General features: G+C 42.9%; 1 protein-coding gene across 8 annotated transcripts in view; it reads right to left on the bottom strand.

Moving 5' to 3' along the window:
* CRTC1 (CREB regulated transcription coactivator 1) overlaps positions 1-19,952 on the bottom strand; it is a 1,230,699-nt gene that overhangs the window by 604,463 nt on the left and 606,284 nt on the right. The window lies entirely within an intron of this gene.

The following is a 19,952-nucleotide window of genomic DNA, read 5'->3' as shown; positions in this document are numbered from 1 at the left end:
ACTAGAGAAATTCCAACATCGATGGGTTTGAAACAGGGCTGCCACTTGCCCCTGTATGGGAGGATTGGTCCAAGAGACCCCCCTCCCCTGCACCCCCTCCCCCCTGTGAAGTCCATGGCTCGTCGGGGGTCCCCCCTGCCACCATGGCCCAGGTGGCGGGTGAACCACTGGCTGAAACATTGACCAAACGTGCTGTATTAAGCTAGGCCCTGGAAACCATTTTGTGAAACCAGAATGACATGAGCCCCTGTGCGCCGCAGCGCGGCCCCCACCCTTGGAGAGTTCTCACTTGTCCCCGCGGCCGCAGATCCGCTGAGAGCCCGTTCCCACGAACAGGCGGACATGAGCTAGTGCTAGAAACAAACACACTAACATTCACCTTCCGCAGTGTATCACTGTCCGCAGTATGACCCGGCCAGCAGGGCCGGGGTAGAAAAGAACTGTAAAATGGTCCCCCCGGCAAAAGTAGAGACCCCAAATACCAATATGCAAACTGCCTGTGATAAAACCCTTCTCTCCATGACCTTTCGATAAGACATGTGACCTCCATGAAGATGGCAGAATGTGTGTTCATATGGCATTCTGGTTGAAATATCCACATCCCCGTAGCTATGCGCAAATGGTAGAAGTGTCCCGGGGTTTTATGTTATATGTTTCTCTGAGAAGAATATACTCAAAGGCCCTATGCCATAACTGAACTAATGCTGCTAGAGTGCAAAGGAAGACAAGTGCAACCGCATTGGGAGCTCATGTAAATTGTGTAAGAAAACGCATAGAATGTATTCGAACGTCCAAGCTCACCATGTGTCACTGCCATCAGTCTCATTGGCCAGTTGTTCCTGCATGCTCCACCAACCTTAATACTACCTCGCTTATCGTGCATGCATAGAGTGTAACAAAATGTCGTGGTTGTTAAATACTTAACATATAGTTATCAATGGCAAAATGGGTATAGATAACGCATTTGAAATGGCCATGTAAAGGCACTAACAATGTAGAAACGTAAGCTTTGAAAAGACTCAATGAGTATTGTACATTATATGAATGTTTATGCCTTTTTACATAATCTGCAACACACGAGGAAAATACCATTGTGGGCACATCCAAGGCCATTCCCCCTCCCTCCCCATTGAAGTCTGCCAGACGGAAAGCAGAGGCCTGTGCTGCTCTGCCTCACCTCCCCCAATTCGGCTGGAGCCGCTTCAAGCATTCACGTTCCCCCGCAGCTCCCAGGGCCGCAACCAGCCACCTGAATTATTTACAACCCAGCAGTAAACCCCGGCCATAAACGCAGGCCAAAAGGTGCCCTTTCTTAGGCTACACGACCCACCAGCTCACCCCAGGTTAATGGCCCCTGTAAAATTAGGACACCCAATATTATAGCAACACTGGAGGAACCCATTCATAATGACATCTAACGAGACACGAAAACTTGGACAGCTCACCCCTTGCCCTAAAACCCAACCTTGTGACCTACGATACCCGGCCAACAGGATGATGGTAATCCTGTATTGATATATCACCAGAGGACCCCACTCTAGGTGCATTCCTCCTGTGTTGCCTTAACCTGTAGAATAACCTATTGTAGGATTTACAGGGGAAGATAATATTGCAGTATTGAATGAATGCGGTGTGCGTGGCCTTAGGGCAGAAAGCCAAGGAAGACGTTCATCAATGACACTGGCCACGCCTGGCAACACAGCACCTCCCGGGATGAGCCCAGCTGACCTGCCCAGCCCACGTTGGCAACCAGCGACGTCCACCAACCACGGCGAACCACATCACAGCTGCACCAATAGTCATCGCCACCCAATCCCCACGAACATGTGCCCCCTATAGTGTGTAGGTTCTTGTGACGTATTTTGTAAATATATACGCCTGTCTTTGCTAATGTCAGACAGAGCGCACTCGGAGTTTGCAGAGTCCTTTGCATGCCCTATTTTCGACTTAGATAAACTCCCATTAAGCTCACCCGCACTTTGTCTTAGCCTTATTCCCATCTTGGGAGAGTCCATTATTGTCTCTCATTGCGGGGAGGATCGTGCTATCCGGGGATGCTCGCCTTCACCCCAGAGCTATTTAAGTCGGATCTAAACGTGGCGATGGAGGCGAGTGGTACATTTCCACCTAAGATCAACAGGGAGCCAGTAAGTTGGATGCTATATGCAGATTTGGTGGTTCTGGATCAAGCACCGATTGGCCTACAAAGAAAATGAGATGCACTTCAGGCCGACGTCAAGATAAAACTGCCTGAAAGTAAACCCGTCAAAGTCAATGATATTGGTGCTCGAAAGCCTAAAAGGGCACAAGTGTAATCCTTTTAATTGGCGACTGGGAAACATAAGGATGAACACAGTCGGAAAAGTTAGATACCTGGGAATCCTGAAACTCTAGCCTAGACGTCAACCCACGTAAACTGGAACTAAAGGCCAAGATGAAGAACTTAGCCACCCAAGGGCTTAAAATGCATAAGTAGTATGGCAAGTTCTCACTCATCCCGACCTTTAAATTCTAGAAGCAAAAGGTAATTCCAATTAAAGCGTATGGTGCAGAGGCCTCGTTAAGTCTACCATGGGAAATTTGGCCAATGTTAGAAGCCCTCTTTTGGAAAAGAATACCCCACTTAACAAGTGTCCCAATAGCAATTAAAAGGCATAAACTAGGATTACTCTCAATATACGCTACAGTGGCGTGGAAGTCCTTAGTGCTGTAATGAAAATTAATCCGAGAAACCACCCCTACAATTTAAAATGTTAAAACCTAAAAAAGGGGAAAAGTTTCATGGGTTATGGAACTGTGGCAGAAGCGTTGTGCCGCAGTATTGCGATTACTGAGGACATGTTGATGTCCAACCCAGATGCAGCTAAAAAGAATATGGGCCTGGGATTGGATCTCTACAAAAACGCTCAAGACACATTACAGATTTGAATATATGGGTAAGGAACCAAAAGCTTTGAATAAACTGCCTAAATACCTGGTAAAAAGTCCTAGTCCACAACACCATGCTAGCTTTATGAGAATTAGGATGAATTTATGTCATACCCGAGAGATCCTTAAAACTCGTAACCAACTCAGGGACATCCAAGATGAATGTACAATCTGCAAAGTCCAAAAAAATTCACTTAAGCACTTGACAGTTTATTGCCCAGCTTTGACAAATTCTTGGGGGAGTTTGTAAAGGAATCATCCTATAGTAGCACAGCTGAATGGTGGGATCACTTGTACTGGGGTGAAAAAATTAAACTGGTTTTTGCATGGATTATGTTTATAGATGAAATCTTCAAATTGATTTAAATTGTATATTATTGAAAGAGTTGAATGAATTTTAGAGGGCGATCTTAGTTTTAGCATGGAAAGTTTTTTTCTTCCATTTATGAAATTTTAAAATGGTATATATTGTGTATTTTTACAGCCTGAATTTATATATTTGCTATCTTCTAGGATATGTTAATGTTTAGACTATTGCTGGGTGTGTTGTTCTTTTTCTATCTATTGCTCTTTCTTTTCTTCACATATTTCCTGGCAAATGTTTGTAACAAACTAAATGCTGTAAATAAAATAATAAATAAATGCAAACAAGTTAAAATTTGTAGTAGAAACGGATTATTTGAATGAACTTTACCCATTGGAACTTTTATTTGGAAATGCTACCTTAATCCTGGGGAAGGGGATCCGACCCTGGTACAAGAGTATGTGGTTCTAATTATTTTGTGGACTGTGAACAGCCATATAAATACCTACATTTTTTTGATGTATGAGGTACAGATAACTTTTTATATTGAGATTGTTTTCCTTTAGTCTTGGTTTCACAGGCAGGGAATCCCCTGTTAGGATAGGGAAAGCGAGGCGGTCATCACACCCTTATAAGTTAATAAAAAAGCTTCTTGTGAAGCCATAGTGCATAGTCAAGGGCAGTGCTTTGTGTCTCGTCTATGCTGTTGTGCCGCTGTTTGGCTCTGGTTGGCACAGGGGATTCTTAATTCATGCAACAGAGTCTGAGCACTACAAACCACCAACCTCGTGGCGGGGCAGCAGACTTCAGAAGCTGCAGGTGGTGTTGCGTTGTGCCACTTATAATCTCCACGCCGCCTCATCAAAGAGCTTCTATTGAAGGTAACGCCCTTTAACCTTGTGACAACTTTTTTTTACCAAAAGGTACTGGGATTCTGCGTTGTCCCTGGGAAAGGCTTCTCAGGCTATTTTCCTGGCTGTGCATATACTGCACTTTAGGGGATTTTAAGTTCCAACATTTCTAAGTGTGAGCTAAGAAGGGATTGCAACGGGCACTATAGCGGCTCCTTGAAACGTCTAGTTGAGAAATTAATTCCTAAGTGCCTTCCACCAGTCTGTCGCCTGTTTGATTAATATTTCATCTGGAGGATAAAATCTGTATAAATATTTCAGTGCCGGACTTCATCACGTTGTCTTGCCAAAAGAGCTATTGATCTTCAGTCTTCTTTTATTTGAGTTCCTTTTCTTTTACTGGGTTTCTCCCATGGAGAATAACGTGTTTCAGAATGAGACTCCGCAGTACACCAACCGTGGAGAGCACTCTGGAGCAGGATGGCTCTTACTTGGGCCAAACACACTGGGGTGGGGTGGAAACTGGCTCAGCTGTACCAAATATCCCAGCCCCACAAGAGAATTCTCCCATAACCACCCGAGTTCAAGTTCACACACACTCCCCCATATACAGAAGGGGTATATGACTGACGTCTTTAAGAAAGGGGCGGAAGCGGGGTTTGGAGTATACTATTACAAAAGAAATTCAGAGTAAAATTAAAGATCACTTCCTTAAGAAAAGAAATACAAGTTTAAAGGATGCAGAAGACCTTGAAGACAAAGTATGGCAAAATATAGAATGCCTCAAGAGAGTGAAGGGGCTTTACCCTTGGCCATGGAAATTACAGATAACACTGTTTTGGATCCAACTAATCAAAGAGAAATGCCACCAAATATTACACAAGACCCTCAAGTCAAACCCAGTGAAGATTCACAAAACAATCTACAGTAAGCTACGAAAGTACCCTTTCGCGCTTAGTTTTGTGCTAAACTCACTGGTTTCAGTATCTGAAGTTTTAAAAATGGAAGTGCAAGCACAAGCCGGTGTTTTGTTAGAACTAACAAACGAAACAGCAAAAAACGAATCAGCAATTGCTGTCCTCAGTACTACCATGAAGAGTATTCTGATCCCTACCCTTAAGGAAACACAACTGGAAGGGGTGAAACATGGACTTGATATGGCCCAAGTCTTTCTTATACTTAAATCAGGAAAAAAAAGATAGTGACACCACACATGAGCTAATAAATGAAGGACATTTCCTGTCAGTTCTTTGATCAAACTCTAGGCAAACTCCAAGTGATGAGGGTCCGGTTGGGAACCCCTCATTTGATGACACCCCTCTTTCGGAAGCCATATTGGAGGAGTTTCAAAGGTTAGCAAATGTGGTGGTTGATGACGAGGTGGTGGTTATTGACACTTCAGCGTCGCTTGTGGATAAAATCATACAAGAGCCAGCTGATGTTGATGAAACTGGATTCCAGTGTCCTCTCAAAACTATAAAGGTAGAAGGACAAAAAGGAAAAAGGCAAATAGAACCCGGCTAAGATCACCTCTCCCACATGTAAAAAAAGCGCAAAGACAGACAAAAAACCAGAAAAGTTATTGTGCGAAGAATACAGGTGCAAACTAGTTTTTGAAAAACCTGACTTTACCAGCGGAAAGTAAGCCAAGAAACCAGAGGTTCCAAAGAATGCAAGAAGATGGTGAACAAATGCTGCGTCTGTTAAATGCCAACAATTCTAGGAACCGCTGGGTGGTGGTGGGTCATTTAGAAACTGGTTTTAACAGCTCTCTATGTAATCTAGTTACAGAAGAAAGGTGGGTGGAATATCTTTCTGAAAGCTTTAAATCTCGAGGGTCCCCTCAATTTTGTTGTACTATGGATCCCCTTTGGTCTCTCTCCTTCGATGAAAGTGACATCTTTGAATTAATAACTAAGTCCTCCAGGTCTAAAGCCGCAGGGCTAAACGGGCTAACCTACCAGGTTCTGAGAAATAACCCAAAATTATGGGCAGAGATTTTATATCTCTTATTTCAAGAAATTCTGAAGACCCCCACCTTCCCACCTTCGTGGAAGAATGCACTTCTCATTCCATTTTTCAAGGGGGCAATCTGCTTAGTCCAGAAAACTATCGTCCCATCGCCCTCCTCGATATTGACAGTAAACTCTTATGCAATTACTCGAGAGAGCTCACATACCGAGTGGAATCAAGGCAGATCCTTTCATGCTATCAAACAGAATTTAGGAAGGGATTGTCCACCAGTTTAAATGGCTTAATAATAAACTTGGTGAGCGAAAGGATAAAGGGGAAATCGGACCTACCTCTCTATGGGGCTTGGGTAGACCTATCCAAAGCATTTGATCATGTGGACAGATCTTTGCTTTGGAGAAAACTATACAGCTGGGGGATTCCACATCCCCTTTTAGCAATGTTAATTGAGTTGCATAGAAATACAACCTTAAGAGTGCGGCTGGATGAACAAGGTCATCTTTCTGATCTGATCCAGGTCTTTAGAGGGGGCAGACAAAGTTGTATGGGTGCTCCGCTGTTCTTTAACCTTTTTCTCTCCGATTTAGGAAACTTTGTCTTCCGCATGGTTGGCCAGTCCAGTGATAAATGGAAGAAGGCTGCACTGGTTGGCCTACGCTGATGACATTGTATTACTGGATAGGTCTGCAGTGGGCCTTCAACACTTCCTGGACAAGCTTGGGGAGTACACCAGTCTCAATGGGCTTACAATTAACCCCTCGAAATCCAAAATCCTGATCTTCAAACACCCAAAGAAGAAAATCAGCTATGGAAATTGTTTTTTGGACAGGAAAGCTATCCCCCGCGTGGAAGAACTGACCGACCTGGGCTATAAGATCTATGCGAGCCCTGCAAACAACAAAGTAAATAACGCAATGATGGAGAAAGTCGCCCAAATAATACCACAAATGAAAAAGCTGATTGCAAAATACTGGGTGAAGCCCGCGAGGAGGAAAGGGCGCGCTGTTGTCTGCTGTGCGGTTGGGCAGACTGTAAATACATTGTGGAACGTTTTCTGTTACTGGAGGAAAGACCATTGAAAGACTGCTCCCGCTCCGATTCGCGTGAGACTATCAGCTCCAGCTGATAGCAGTTGAAGCGAGCGGCGCTGAGTTTCTGCATCAGCACGTGACTCGTGTCACGTGACAACTTGACGACACTCCCCCATTTGAAAGCCTCAAAGGCAGAACAGCGCGACCCTTGCGGCGTGAAGCCTGCGAGGAGGAAAGGGCGCGCTGTTGTCCGCTGGTTGTGGCGGTAAGTGCTTGATTTACTGAGGTTTAAGCATATTCTTGTAAATCGTATATATCAAAGACTTGCTTGCTGTATAATCCCCTAATTTCATCTATCGATCCATCTAAACCTAGAACTAGGTTGCAAGGGAAGTTAGAGGAATCTTCAGCCCAAACGACCAAAACCCCCACTTTATACACGACACCTGGGGAAGTCATTCCAATAGATCACAATAAAGAATCTTTAAGAATCGAAGGACGTAAAGAGACACCAAAAGTAGAAATTTCATCTAACACTGTAGATTCCACTGTACTGCCATCTCGGAAATGTCACTCTCCGAAACAAGATATTCTGATATTAAACCATCTAATAGAATTGAACAAAACAGGCCAACATAATACTCCAAATCCGACTGACCTGATTGCCTCCGGAAATGATGCTTCTGTTCACCAAAACAGCTGCGTATTGAAATCACAGCAAACAGATATGGTTGATAATATGGAAGTCAAAGAGGTTTTGGCACACATTCCTTCTGAGGGTACATTACAGCCAGTACAATCTATAGCTACAATCTCTAGGAAATCAACAGAAGACGACAGTTGCTTTCCGCCATCTTTACAAGATCGAGCAAAAGCAGCAAAATTAGATTGGCAATCAACATATCTACCAACGGCTTCAAGAAACATTAACCATAACAAACCTATAGCAGTCCGAATCGCACGCCTATCTCTTGATATCACTGAGATAGATGCCATCATGGATTCTCAGGAAAAAAGAAACAAAGTCTTCAGTGGAGTTTACACGCCGAATCTACTAAGAAATATCGGGACATCCACGCCAATTGTAAAACCAAGAACAGACTCTCCTGTGAAAGAAAATACAATGTACCCGAATAAGTGGTCACCTAAACTTAAAACGGAAGACTTGGATTCTTTTTCCGCAAGTGTAACAACTGATCCTCAAAGTCAATCTCCGGAAATCCAACAAAGAATGCCAACGACAATGCTGGATTTACAAAACACACTGGTGGAGGTATTATCTACCGCAATGATTCCATTCCTAAAGATTCAAGAATATATGGTCGATTCCACAAACGATCAAACGACGCTGTTAGCGATGATGACTAAACAAACTTACCTAGAAACTTTAATAAATACTATTCAGGAACGACTTAAACTTGAAGTAGTAACATCTAGAATGTGGCAAATGAGATTAGCAGAATTAGCAAGAGTCGTCCTGGTAGACAAAGAGATTCTTTTGGAAACTGTCTCAACAATTACCAAAAAACTGATTGATGACAAAGCAAAAAAAACAACCACAGATGATGGAACAAAAGCAATATGTAACAAATCAGACACAAACTGAAAGTTCAAATAAAATAGACGATAAATCAGATCAAACTACTCAATATGAAATCAAGTTATTCCCGGTTATACCAAGTAATTTGACACTGCAGGTTAATGCTGAACCACCTTCTTGTACTCCGTTTGACATATTTGATCTTTCCAAACGTGGGATAGTGGGTCAAGATATATCAAGCAAACCAAAGAATAAGAAAACTACAAAAAAAAACACAAAATGGTTCTCGTGCATTCCTCCGAAAAATGCAGTCAGTACAGAAAATGTTACCGGACGAATCAAAGAACAATACCCAACCTACTATTAAAAAAAAGTGTACACAGCAAACTACTAAAAAAAACAAAAATGGCGATAATACAAAAAGATGCCACCAATGTGGATATGCAAGCATTACAGGATCCATTGGATGCGTTGTTGGGGGTAATCAACCAAGAAACACTTTGTGAACCGGTAAATCCCATTCCAATTATAGATTTATCAACTGCCGACGATGCAAGTGAGTAATTCAATTTCATTAAACTCGCAAGATGCTACTTTGATCATCGTTGACAAATATCAAGATACTGTTATAGAGCAATCCCAAAGCGAACATGAGGAGGATGATGCGTCAACTAATTTTTCCTTCGAATATTCAACAGTATCCAACGATGAATCTTGGTCTTCAGCAGATACGTAACCCGAATGTACTAACAAAAGCCCTACGGTTCAATCAAGTCCTTTACTAGTTAGACCAATTTTCCAAAATTCACTGAAAGTTTCTTGTGCCTATAAAATAGCCCTATTTCCGACGACATCAAACACAGAAGAGCCGGTAATAATGAACAGATCTAACATTCTGAGGTTGTTCAAAGCAATTCCTCAACTGGCTAAAATAAAATCAGACGACCTAGAACTAGTATTGTTTCCAAATAAACGATATATGGAAGAGGCACATATCGACTTCTACAAACAAAACACATTGCAACGAGTTTTAGCAACCAAACATCATTTTGAAAAATTAGGTTTTGAAATAGAAGAAATCTTTGTTTCTAGGTCGATGGTTGAAAAAAACAAAGAATCTGGCACTGTTCAGGCAACAGACATTTAACAAAAATCTTGAACAGAGCAAGGTGATAATATCTGCGCAAAATCCCAATGACTCAAGAACAAAGTTGCAGGTGCAAGAATATAGAAATAACCAAATTCTATGGCGTGACTATCATGAGATATCACAGACAAAATCAAACTTGAATGTCGAGCGAAGTGGAAGGAAAACTTACCTATAACAACGAAGAGGTAATGATTCTCAAAAGTGTAGAACATCTCTAGGCTCTTGGAATACAAGAGGACAAACATCTCCTGGAAAAACAGTCAACAATTTTGGACAACCTGGATATCATTTGTTTGCAGGAAACTTGGCTGACCGAAGAGGTAATATGCGATGGGTATAGTATCCTAATGAACCCTGCTATATCAGCACAACAGGGAAGACCTGCAACAGGAATGTTGATACTAATAAAATGACTGCCGACGTGGACAATAATATCAAGTAAGAATATACACCCGTGGGAACAATATCTAACTATCAGAATGTCTCCAGATAATACTGAAATGTCCATGCCCACGGCTGCTAATTTGATATCCATTTTTAACATATATTGGAACCCAAACGCAATGTCAGAGACAAGATTCATAGATTCAATATGTGAGGAAATTGACAACTTGGCCATCTCTAATATCAGAACTGAATTCATTATAGCAGGAGACTTCAATCTCCACCTATTTAATAAAGAAGGTGATCATTTAGACCCCAGAGCCTTGTCAAGTAGAGCAAATGGACTAAAGAAGTAAATCTGAGACATCTTTTTAAGTGAACAACCCACAAATAGCAAAAGGTAAACCGTTAGCAACGTGGTCACGAGAAACGTCCAATTCAACTATTGATTACATTTTTATATCAGAAGGGATCCGAAAACTAACAACTTCGACTGGAAATTCAATAAAGCCAGATAGTGACCACCACTTGATACAGATTGAATAGGCTATGTAATAAATGACCAACGATTAATGCTACCTGAACGTGAGCTTACAAAAGGGCTGAATAGACTCAGAATAAAACAACATCAAATAGCAGAAATAGTCTCAACCTTTGAAAATGCGCCAATCCAAGACAAACAAAAATTGAATTATGGTTGGATCTTAGAAAAATATCAACATTCGGGATCAAAGCAGACACAAAAACAAACTCATTCCCATTACTTTAACATGGAAATTCAAACGAAAAAAAAGCAACATTACAAATGTTTGCGAAAACTGAGAAAAAAGAGGGAATTAACCTTTGAAAGTGAAATAAAAAGAGAAAAACTTAAGTATTCCAACGCAATAAAATCCATCAAAGCCTCTATAAAACAGAATGATGCAGAAGCGATTTTGAAAGCACTGAATAAAAAAAAAACGCGCCAACTATGGTCTTTGCTGAATGTCTCATCTACATCACAGAACATGATTCAAGAAGTTGATGCCGACAGATGGGTGAATCATTATTCAACATTATATAAAAAAATTGTACAATAAGACAAATGATATAGAGAAAGATGACGATCCTTGGGACCTCAATTGGGACTTAGAAGATATCATTAGTACCATTAAGTCACTCAACTCTTCGAGAGCACCAGGCCCTGATGGTTTAGCAAACAGTAATCTAAAAGCGGCGCCAGAAGATTGGGCTAAATTCTTCATTTCCCCATTAAGATTAATTGAAAAGACGAAAGAGATTCCTCATACTTCGACAACAGCTGTTCTGATTCCTATTTACAAGACAGGAGATCGAAAAGATCTGGCTAATTATAGACCGATAGCCTTGTTAGATCCTTTGGGAAAATCATTTGCTGATTACCTCCAAAATAAAACTGAATCTATGGGCAATAGATCATGACAAAAAAGCTAAAAGACAAACAGGCTTTGTAAATCAAATAGGCACTAATGTCAACCTTTTGTTGCTGAATATGCTGAAACATGAAGCAATGGCAAAATCACATCAAGTATATGCTATATTCATAGACTTAAGGACCACTTTTGACTCAGCTTAGACCATAGTAATTGTCTATTGACTAAGAGCCTGGGGATGCCCTGCGAATATTCTTAATCCAATAAAACAACTATATTCGAACACCTGAAAGATGGAAGAGTGGCAGAATCCATTCCAACTGGGAATGGGCTAAAACAAGGGTGTCCATTAGCCGCGTGCCTCTATAATCTCTTTACCTATGACTTTGGAGATAAAATTCAAAATAACATGGCAAATCCACCAAAGCTTAATAGTGAAACCATTCAAACGCTAATTTATGCGGATATTATTATCCTAGATAAAACATTGAAAGGACTTCATCAGTGAACAAAGCTCAAGCTTACATGACCGAGAATAACTTACAAATTAACATTGATAAAACCAGAATAATGAAACTTATTACCCAAAAAACAAAGATTCAATATAAAATGAAGATTCAACTAGAAAATAAAGTGATCATGGCAACTAAAACAATAAAATATCTAGGTGCTCTAATCAGTCAGCGAATGAAGCAGAATGGAAAGAACATATTGAGGGGAAAGCGAGATCTCTGGCAAAAAAAGGGCGCTTTTTCCACCTAAAATATGGGACATATTCAGCAAAAGCCACAATTTTGCTTTATAAACAAAAAGTAATTCTAATTTTGACATATGCGAGCGAGTCACTCATCAACCAACAACTACTGAGATGGCCATATTACGAAGCAATATTTTGGAGGAAAACAATTGCATTACCCAAAGCATTTCCTATCCATAGAATAAGATTTGAATTAGCTTTACAATCGGTACAATCCATAGTACTTTGGAAACAAATGGATTTGCTAAGAAAAATCATTTGAGGAAAAAATACCAGCATTGGAAATCTTAAAGGAAAAAAGGAAACATTTCAAACATCAGCTCTCTTCAAATGGTCTACTGAAATCAAATCGAAAATGAGAGGAAGACATCACAGAGGAAATGTTGCTCTATAGACCGCAGTATGCAAAACGGAAAATTCAAACGAATGACTGGATAAGAACGATAGAAGAACAGAAAAAGTACAAACGTCATCTTAATGCGGAAACTGAAGTGAAAGCACTCAATGAATTACCATCATATCCGTCACAGTTTCCGTGTTGTAATACCCGTGATCTTTTCTTGCGCTTTCGATTTAATATATTGCCCACCCGAGAATACCAAGCTTCGATAGATAAAACAGACACAAAGTCTGCGGTTTGTCGATTTTGTAAAGATCAAACTAGAAAAGAAACTCTATTTCATTTGATTATGATTTGTCCGGCTTTGAAAGCGAAGAGACTTATATAGAGATTTCTTTAAAATCGCTGAAAAACAGTCGACAACTGATGAAAGATGGGCAGAACTGCTTCAAGGCATGAATCAGCGTCTGATATTAACTGTGATTAAATTATGGAGTGAGATTACTAAAGAATTTTAGAAGAATAAGAATATAACTGACTTTTTAGTAAAAATGTATGTAAATATAAATGAAAAGTTTGTTAATTCAAACAAAGCATTTTAATAAAATGTAAAAAAATTTAAAAAACTGCTAATTTTCAATTTTACCTTTAATCAAGTTTTATGTTGCCAAAGCAGTCCAAGTACAATTATACGGCTTAGAAGCAGCCCGCTCTTATGGCACACAAATTGGAACACAATTGAGGGTACACTCTGGAAAAAAACCTTGGCTCTGCCAATGTGTACCTCAACTGAGAGCCTGCACTTTGAACTGGGTTTAGTCTCATTAGGGTGTCGTGTAGACTGGAAATTAATTTCACTGTTTTGTGAAATCATCATTGGCAAGAAAGATTCCCTTTTCCACGAGGTAAATGAGCACATCAAAAACTCAAGATCCCATTGTAAAGACTGGTAGAGGGTGTCTGTACTTCTGCTCTCTATATGGTAGAGGAGAGGCACAGAAGACCCCAGCCAAGATTCTCTATAAGGTAGCAATGGACGAGCAATCAAGGCCTAGCTTCTCAAGAGGTGATGCAGGCTGGTTCTTAAGTACAGTGTAGTCCCCGAACCCCCACAAAGGAATGTCCACACACTGATTTACTGAAAACACAGTCTTTATATAATTAATATTCAAAGGTATGTACACGATCACAATAACGCACTTTGTACTCGGAAGTCAATAATGATAAATATATACAATTCTAAAGTGGTAGCACTAATGTTATCGAATCTCATTAAAGTGCATTAACTGTACGGTTAAAATGTCACACACATTAATAACGAATATTAGGGAGAATTCTCTCTTTAGGCAGAATGTCCTAACCTAGTGAGTCCCCCCAGCAGCTTTGCTGGATTTCTGGAGTTTGTTTTTTCTCATGCCAAGAGTGAGACTCTTTCTCCCACTCTTGGACATGATTTATGGTGTTCCTTTGACTGTTTTTGTATTTTATGGGCTATGGGGTCCTTTACTCCATAGGGTCTCATGTGTTTTTACTATGTGCGTTACACAGCACCCTCCGTGCAGTGACACAGGGGTGTCATAGTGACACCCCACCATAGACTCCATACCCTGGGACTGACTACTGTCTCCCAGGGAATGTAAAGTCACCATTGGCTTTACTAGTCCCAAATTATTAACAGAAACCAGTACCAACCATCATATTGTGGACGTACTGGTCGTGGCAATTCGTTTGCCCCGGGGTCTGTTAGTCGAGGGGGCACGTCTCCATCCCCCCTGATCAAGTTTTGGCTGGTGGCAGTGGAAACTACTTTTTATATTCGACCGCGAATATTTCCCTATGGGATTTTCACATTGTTCGAGGCTACCAACTTTAATTATTTAATTCTCATAGCCTCGAACATACCGCCAGTTTATTTAATTAAAATTAATTCGCCGGTTGGTATTTTTTTGCCAGGACTCTATTCTAAAATGGCGTTTGTGTTCTCTTCTGTGACTCCAACCCAAGTCGAGCCCTTTGTTCCACTTTTTGGCGGGCTTCTCCACAGAAGCCTCCACAAGTGGTGCCACTCTGTCTGGGTACCACAGGGGGGTGTGGGAGGGGGTTTAGGCACCCTGGACTGAGTTGCATTGGTAACTCAAGTCGCACTCTTGTGTGATTGGCCCAAGTGGTGAGCCGGCCGGCTCACCACTTAGCATGTTTGATTGACAGCTAGGCTGAGTGAATGGGGGTATGCTGCATAAAAGCAGGGCTTTGGGGACTGGAACTTCAGAAGTCGCCACAGGACCTGAGAATCCGACGAGGGAGAAGCTGAGCCGACCTACCACGACGACACAACCAGTGGAGCCCTGCGACAGAGAAGATCTCCCGGCTGGAGAGGCTTCTTCCCCTGACTGGTGGGCACAACCAGTTTACCTTCTTCTCTTCACACCCCGGACCGGTTTGTGGTCGGATTGCCTGTGCCAAGCACCCCGGCAGCCGGATAGCCACTTACCACTGGACCGCGAATCCACGGACCGCTCCTTGTACCTGAGAAACTCTGCGGCTGGTTTCTTCCCTGGCAGTGCAACGGACTCCTGTCTTCCTCCCCGACGAGATCCTCTCTTCCCCCGGACGAAGCACCGACTTGCATCCGCTGCCAGGAACAACTGCCCCCGCTGGAGTAGTCTCACCACTTTAAGGTACCGTGTTCGCCAGGGCTCCCTTTCTAAAGATTGCTACAAGGTAATAACCCCTTAACCTTCTGCGCTGGGCTGGCCGCCTTCACCCTCTAACTGGTCCCTTTCTTTGGTCCAACTCCTTTTTGAACCGTTACAAGACTTTTGTGCACTGCAACCGTATGACCTTGGACACATTTCGTTTTTGATCCTCTTAAAGCGGATCCGGCCTACTGACTCTGAATTCACGGTGTTACTTTGCCTTCCTCTCTTGTTGTGTTGGTGAAAAAGTGTTGGGATCTGTTTCAATTTATTCTCTGCTTTTCTCTCCCTTTTTAAAACGAATTATTAGAGTGCCATCTACGTGAAGCGCTCACCGCTGTCTGAAAATAAGTGGGGTTTTACTTAAGACTTGTCTAATATTCTTTTAAGGGAGTGTATATCTTTTAGTGATCGTGTTTTTGAATTGCTTACTATTGGTGCCTGTGTGTTTTTCTAGATGTGGTTTTAAATAAATAATTATATCTCTTTTACACCAAGCCCTGGTCAGTGTTTACGTGTTATATTGTGTTCTCTTGACCTATTGTGAATACTCTGTATACTGCTTAACTCTTCTTGAGGGAAGTCTGACTGCTCAGCCACAGCTACCAAGTGAATCTGTGTGGTACAGACTGCTACCAAGTGGGTTTACTGCCAAACACCTGTAGTCCTAAATCTTTTGCAGTGGTCCCAGAGGGAACTGCACAGGTTTCTGCCTAACAACGAGGAAACCAGCAATAGAGATAGGCAGGAACGTAAGATGGTTGAAACAATAGGCAGAATGCTGGCCCTGTTACCTAGACACAGTTCTGTGTGGAGATTCCCCCCCCCCCCCCCCCAACCTGGGCAACCTGTAAAATAAAAGATATATAGCACAAGCCCAGTCCATATGTTCAATAGTCTCACTTCTTCTATTAAGGTTTTATCCCCCCCCAATGTACCTAGTGGAGTAGATTTCTCAGACGATGCGTCGACCGACCCTTCTTGAGTGCCTCCCTTTCAGGCGGGAGCCACGGATCGTCGAGAGGAGTCGGGGAACTTGGCGTTCGGTGTCGGGGAATCAACGGCCCTTCTTGAGTGCCCTCCCTTTAAGGCAGGAGTCAGGGGTCGTCGAACGTCCGACGGTGAACAGGATGAACTACGGCAGGGAAGTGGCAGCTTCGTTCCTAGCGGTGCTCGTCGACGACAGAGCGTTGGCGTCCTGCAAGGAAGAGGCGTGCGGGCCACCTCGGTGACGATAGTTCTGGACCGCAAAGAGATGATGAAGAACTGTGGCCCAGCAAGGGCGTCGAGTCGTTGGCGTCTGAGGTCCTTAGGTGGCGGGAAACCCACCGGTGGATGCTCCTCGGCGCGTCAACGGTCGGGCCTTCTCCAGCGGGAGATAAGCGGGTGACGATGCAGACGAGAGCGTCCGATGATCAATGGAAGTTCTTAGGCAAACGGGAGCACGGCGGCTCCGGTCAGCGACGGCGGACGTCGACAGTGGCGGACAACAGTCCGAGTGCTTCTCCTTGGAGTTCTGCAGCAGTCCCCGTATCGGGTCGGCAGCCTGTCGAAGGTCTGTCTACCAGGGAGCGTGGGGAAAGATCAGCTGTGCACGAAGGTCCCTCGTAGCTCGGTAAGAGGGCGCCTTACCAGGTCCTCTCTGGGTCAGTCCTTGGAAACACAGCAGCTTTCAGATTGCAAAGGAGAGCAACAGCAATTCTCGCCCAGCAGGGTTTCAAGGTCAAGCGTCAGTTACTCCAGTTACTCGTCGTACTGGACTTCAGCTTCTGAACACGATTCCTAGCAGTGAGAGGTCCCCAGATATACTGTCGATCTCCCATTCATTCCGCTGGGTCACACTCAAGCATCCAATCACAACTACGGGCATTCATGCAGGCAGGCAGCCAATCAGGCACACGAGGTATTCAGGCCATTCACTTCTCTCCAGACACTAACAACAAGTTATGTGTATTGGGACAAGTACCGAGCCATTCAACACTCCAAGCTGCATTCATACCGGTTTCAGGCAGGGTTGTCTCAGTCATTGTGTCAACCAGATACTAGACACCCACAACACAGAATGCTTATTCGTCACACACTCTATTCACCCAAGTCCCACCCACAGGAGGTACCCACAACATACATCACCGGGAAGGCTCCAGCTAGTCTGGCCGGGTAATAGAAAGCAAGAGGCCACCGGGGCCATCTTGCTTTCCATCAGGAATCAACTGATCCCAATGGCAGGGCCGGGGTATCCCAAAATGGAGTATACTCCGCGCACCTGTCAAATTCAGCATGGAGTTGCCACCAGCACATACCCTGCTCTGCGTGCCACCCACAGGTGCCCAAAAACATACACTAGGGGCACAGGGTTGTACCCCCACCCATGGGTGCCATAAGAGTATCCCACGGGTCCGTTCACCAAACCAAACCAAAAGAAAGAGCTGCACCGCCAGGAGTCCCACATGAACTCCTGCGCGCAAAACACGACAGAACACACGATAAAAAGCAGTAACGGACAAGGATATGGAGGCCCTGTCCCTCCAATGCATTTCCAGCATCACACCCACGTCCTTTGTAGCTTGGAGAAGAAAATAAAAGGAATATTGAACAGGCCTGAGCTGAGTTTGGAAACTGTTGTGTCAAATCCTGGTAAAGTGAAAAAGTCATTAGAAACCTGGTACTGGATAGACACAATCGCCAGTGTAAGATCTATCAATCCTCCGAACCTTTGTTTGAAGGTGGAAAAAAAGTGGTCTCTATCCCTCAATATCTTCGGAAGTTCCCAGACAAATCAGCAAGAAACAACTCTGAGGCTTAGATTAAACGTGGCACGTACTGAGGAGATGCTGGCAAAAAGAAACCAAGCGGAGCAGGCAAAAAAACTGAACAATGTATATCTCCTAGTAAACAAACAAAACATTAATGGAGTGCGAAGGCACTTGGAAAACCAGATTGTTGCTTTTCAGAAGATTTGTGTTCAAGGAGTCGTCTTATCGCAGAGTTTTTTTTGGGACAGATTGATTGCTGGACAAGATATTATGTTAACAGCAACTATAGTACAAGTCTTAAAAATAAGTTCCATCATAACTTAAAGGAAGACTATAGTACTTGGAAAAGACTAATTTTAGTCACCTGTTCCCTTGGTTTTCTTATTTTTTCTTTCTGTTTAGATGTCTTGTTTTCATGTCTTAATGTAGCTACCTTTTGCTATTACTTCTATTTTTGTAAGGGTTTTCTTTCATAAACCAAAACAAATTTAAAAAAAAAAAAAAGAAAAAGCTTCTTGTGAAAAACCGCCATCAAGTTGTTGGCCTCACATTTCTGACCCCTCACAGTACCAGAATTCAATGCCTTGGCATTTTGAGCTTGTACTTATTGTAAATCAGTGTCTGAGGTACTCCATTTTCTTACAAATGTGCAAATGCATTTGTGCTCAGTTCCTACTGGTGATCCTGTTGAACATGGCAGATGAGACTGTCGGCTAAACAAGTGCTTACATCTGGGATATGCCTTGTTTGCCGTTCCATTCCTCTTTACAGACTAGTGCCAAATTTGTTGAGCAACCTGTTGAGCAGTGTCTGGGAGCGAGCATTCCCCTCTGTGTCTCTTGCTCCGTATGGGGCTCAGCATGTGAGGGCCATTTAGTTAGTTCGGGTGTTCGCTGCACTGTAGTTGGTTTATTACTCTTCCGCACAATTTTGCAGTTCTTTCTCCACTCCCCCAGCCTTTGGACTGCTATGGAGTGGCTCCTGGTCAAGCCCTTCAGAAATTAAGAGATTGCTAGGTATTGACTCCTGGGTCCTTGCAAACCTCACCAGATTCCGAGTGGGGCAACAGGATAACCTCTCTTCAGTCATCAGAGTACCTCTCTTTGGGCAAGTGCTCTTCAGTGTTAGAGGACTTCTCAATTTTACTTTGTCTGGATTATGGAAGCAACTAGCATCTTTCTGGTCTTTGTTTTCGGTCAACACTGTAGACTTGGGGCCCTGCTAGTTTTCAGCCTCTGGCCCACCCCGCTCATAAATCTCTCAGCACTTTCCAATTTAGGCCCCATTGCCCCTCCCACCCACTTCTTGGTTTCATTAGTAACAATTGGCCCTTTTGGCATGGTCCATGCGGAATCGCTTCTAGGAACCTTATCCTCCTCCAACTCCTTTGACTCCCGCTTGCTGCTGCTGCTGGTACTTCCCTTGCCTTTACTACTTTTGTGATGAATTGTTGTCATCACTCCTTCCCGGAGGTAGCCTCTCCATGTGGCCAGGGCATCTCCTCCATTCCCCATGCCTTGATGGCATATCGTGACGACTCCCTAGAATATCCTGCAACGGCTGTTGACAGAACTTGTTAATATTTTTCACCTAGTAATACAACATGTATTGAGACCAGGAAGAGGACTGCTATGAGAGAGTGTTGATGGTTGAGTACCAGATTGTGGCGCTAGTTCCTTACAGAGATAGTAGAGCTGGGTAGCAGACAGTCAGATTTACTGGAAGAATAATAAGTGTCCTGTTTTGAAGACCTAAGCCACGGTCGAAACACGTGTCAATGGAAGGGCAACAAATATAAAAGAATATTATGCACACATTTTCTTGAAGTACCATTGACTTTCTATCTGCTAAGCAGC

This window comes from Ambystoma mexicanum, chromosome 1p, assembly GCF_040938575.1.
Source record: "Ambystoma mexicanum isolate Mex_15411 chromosome 1p, UKY_AmexF1_1, whole genome shotgun sequence".
Taxonomy (NCBI): Eukaryota; Metazoa; Chordata; class Amphibia; order Caudata; family Ambystomatidae; genus Ambystoma; species Ambystoma mexicanum.
This window is presented reverse-complemented; position numbering and strand designations above follow the sequence as displayed.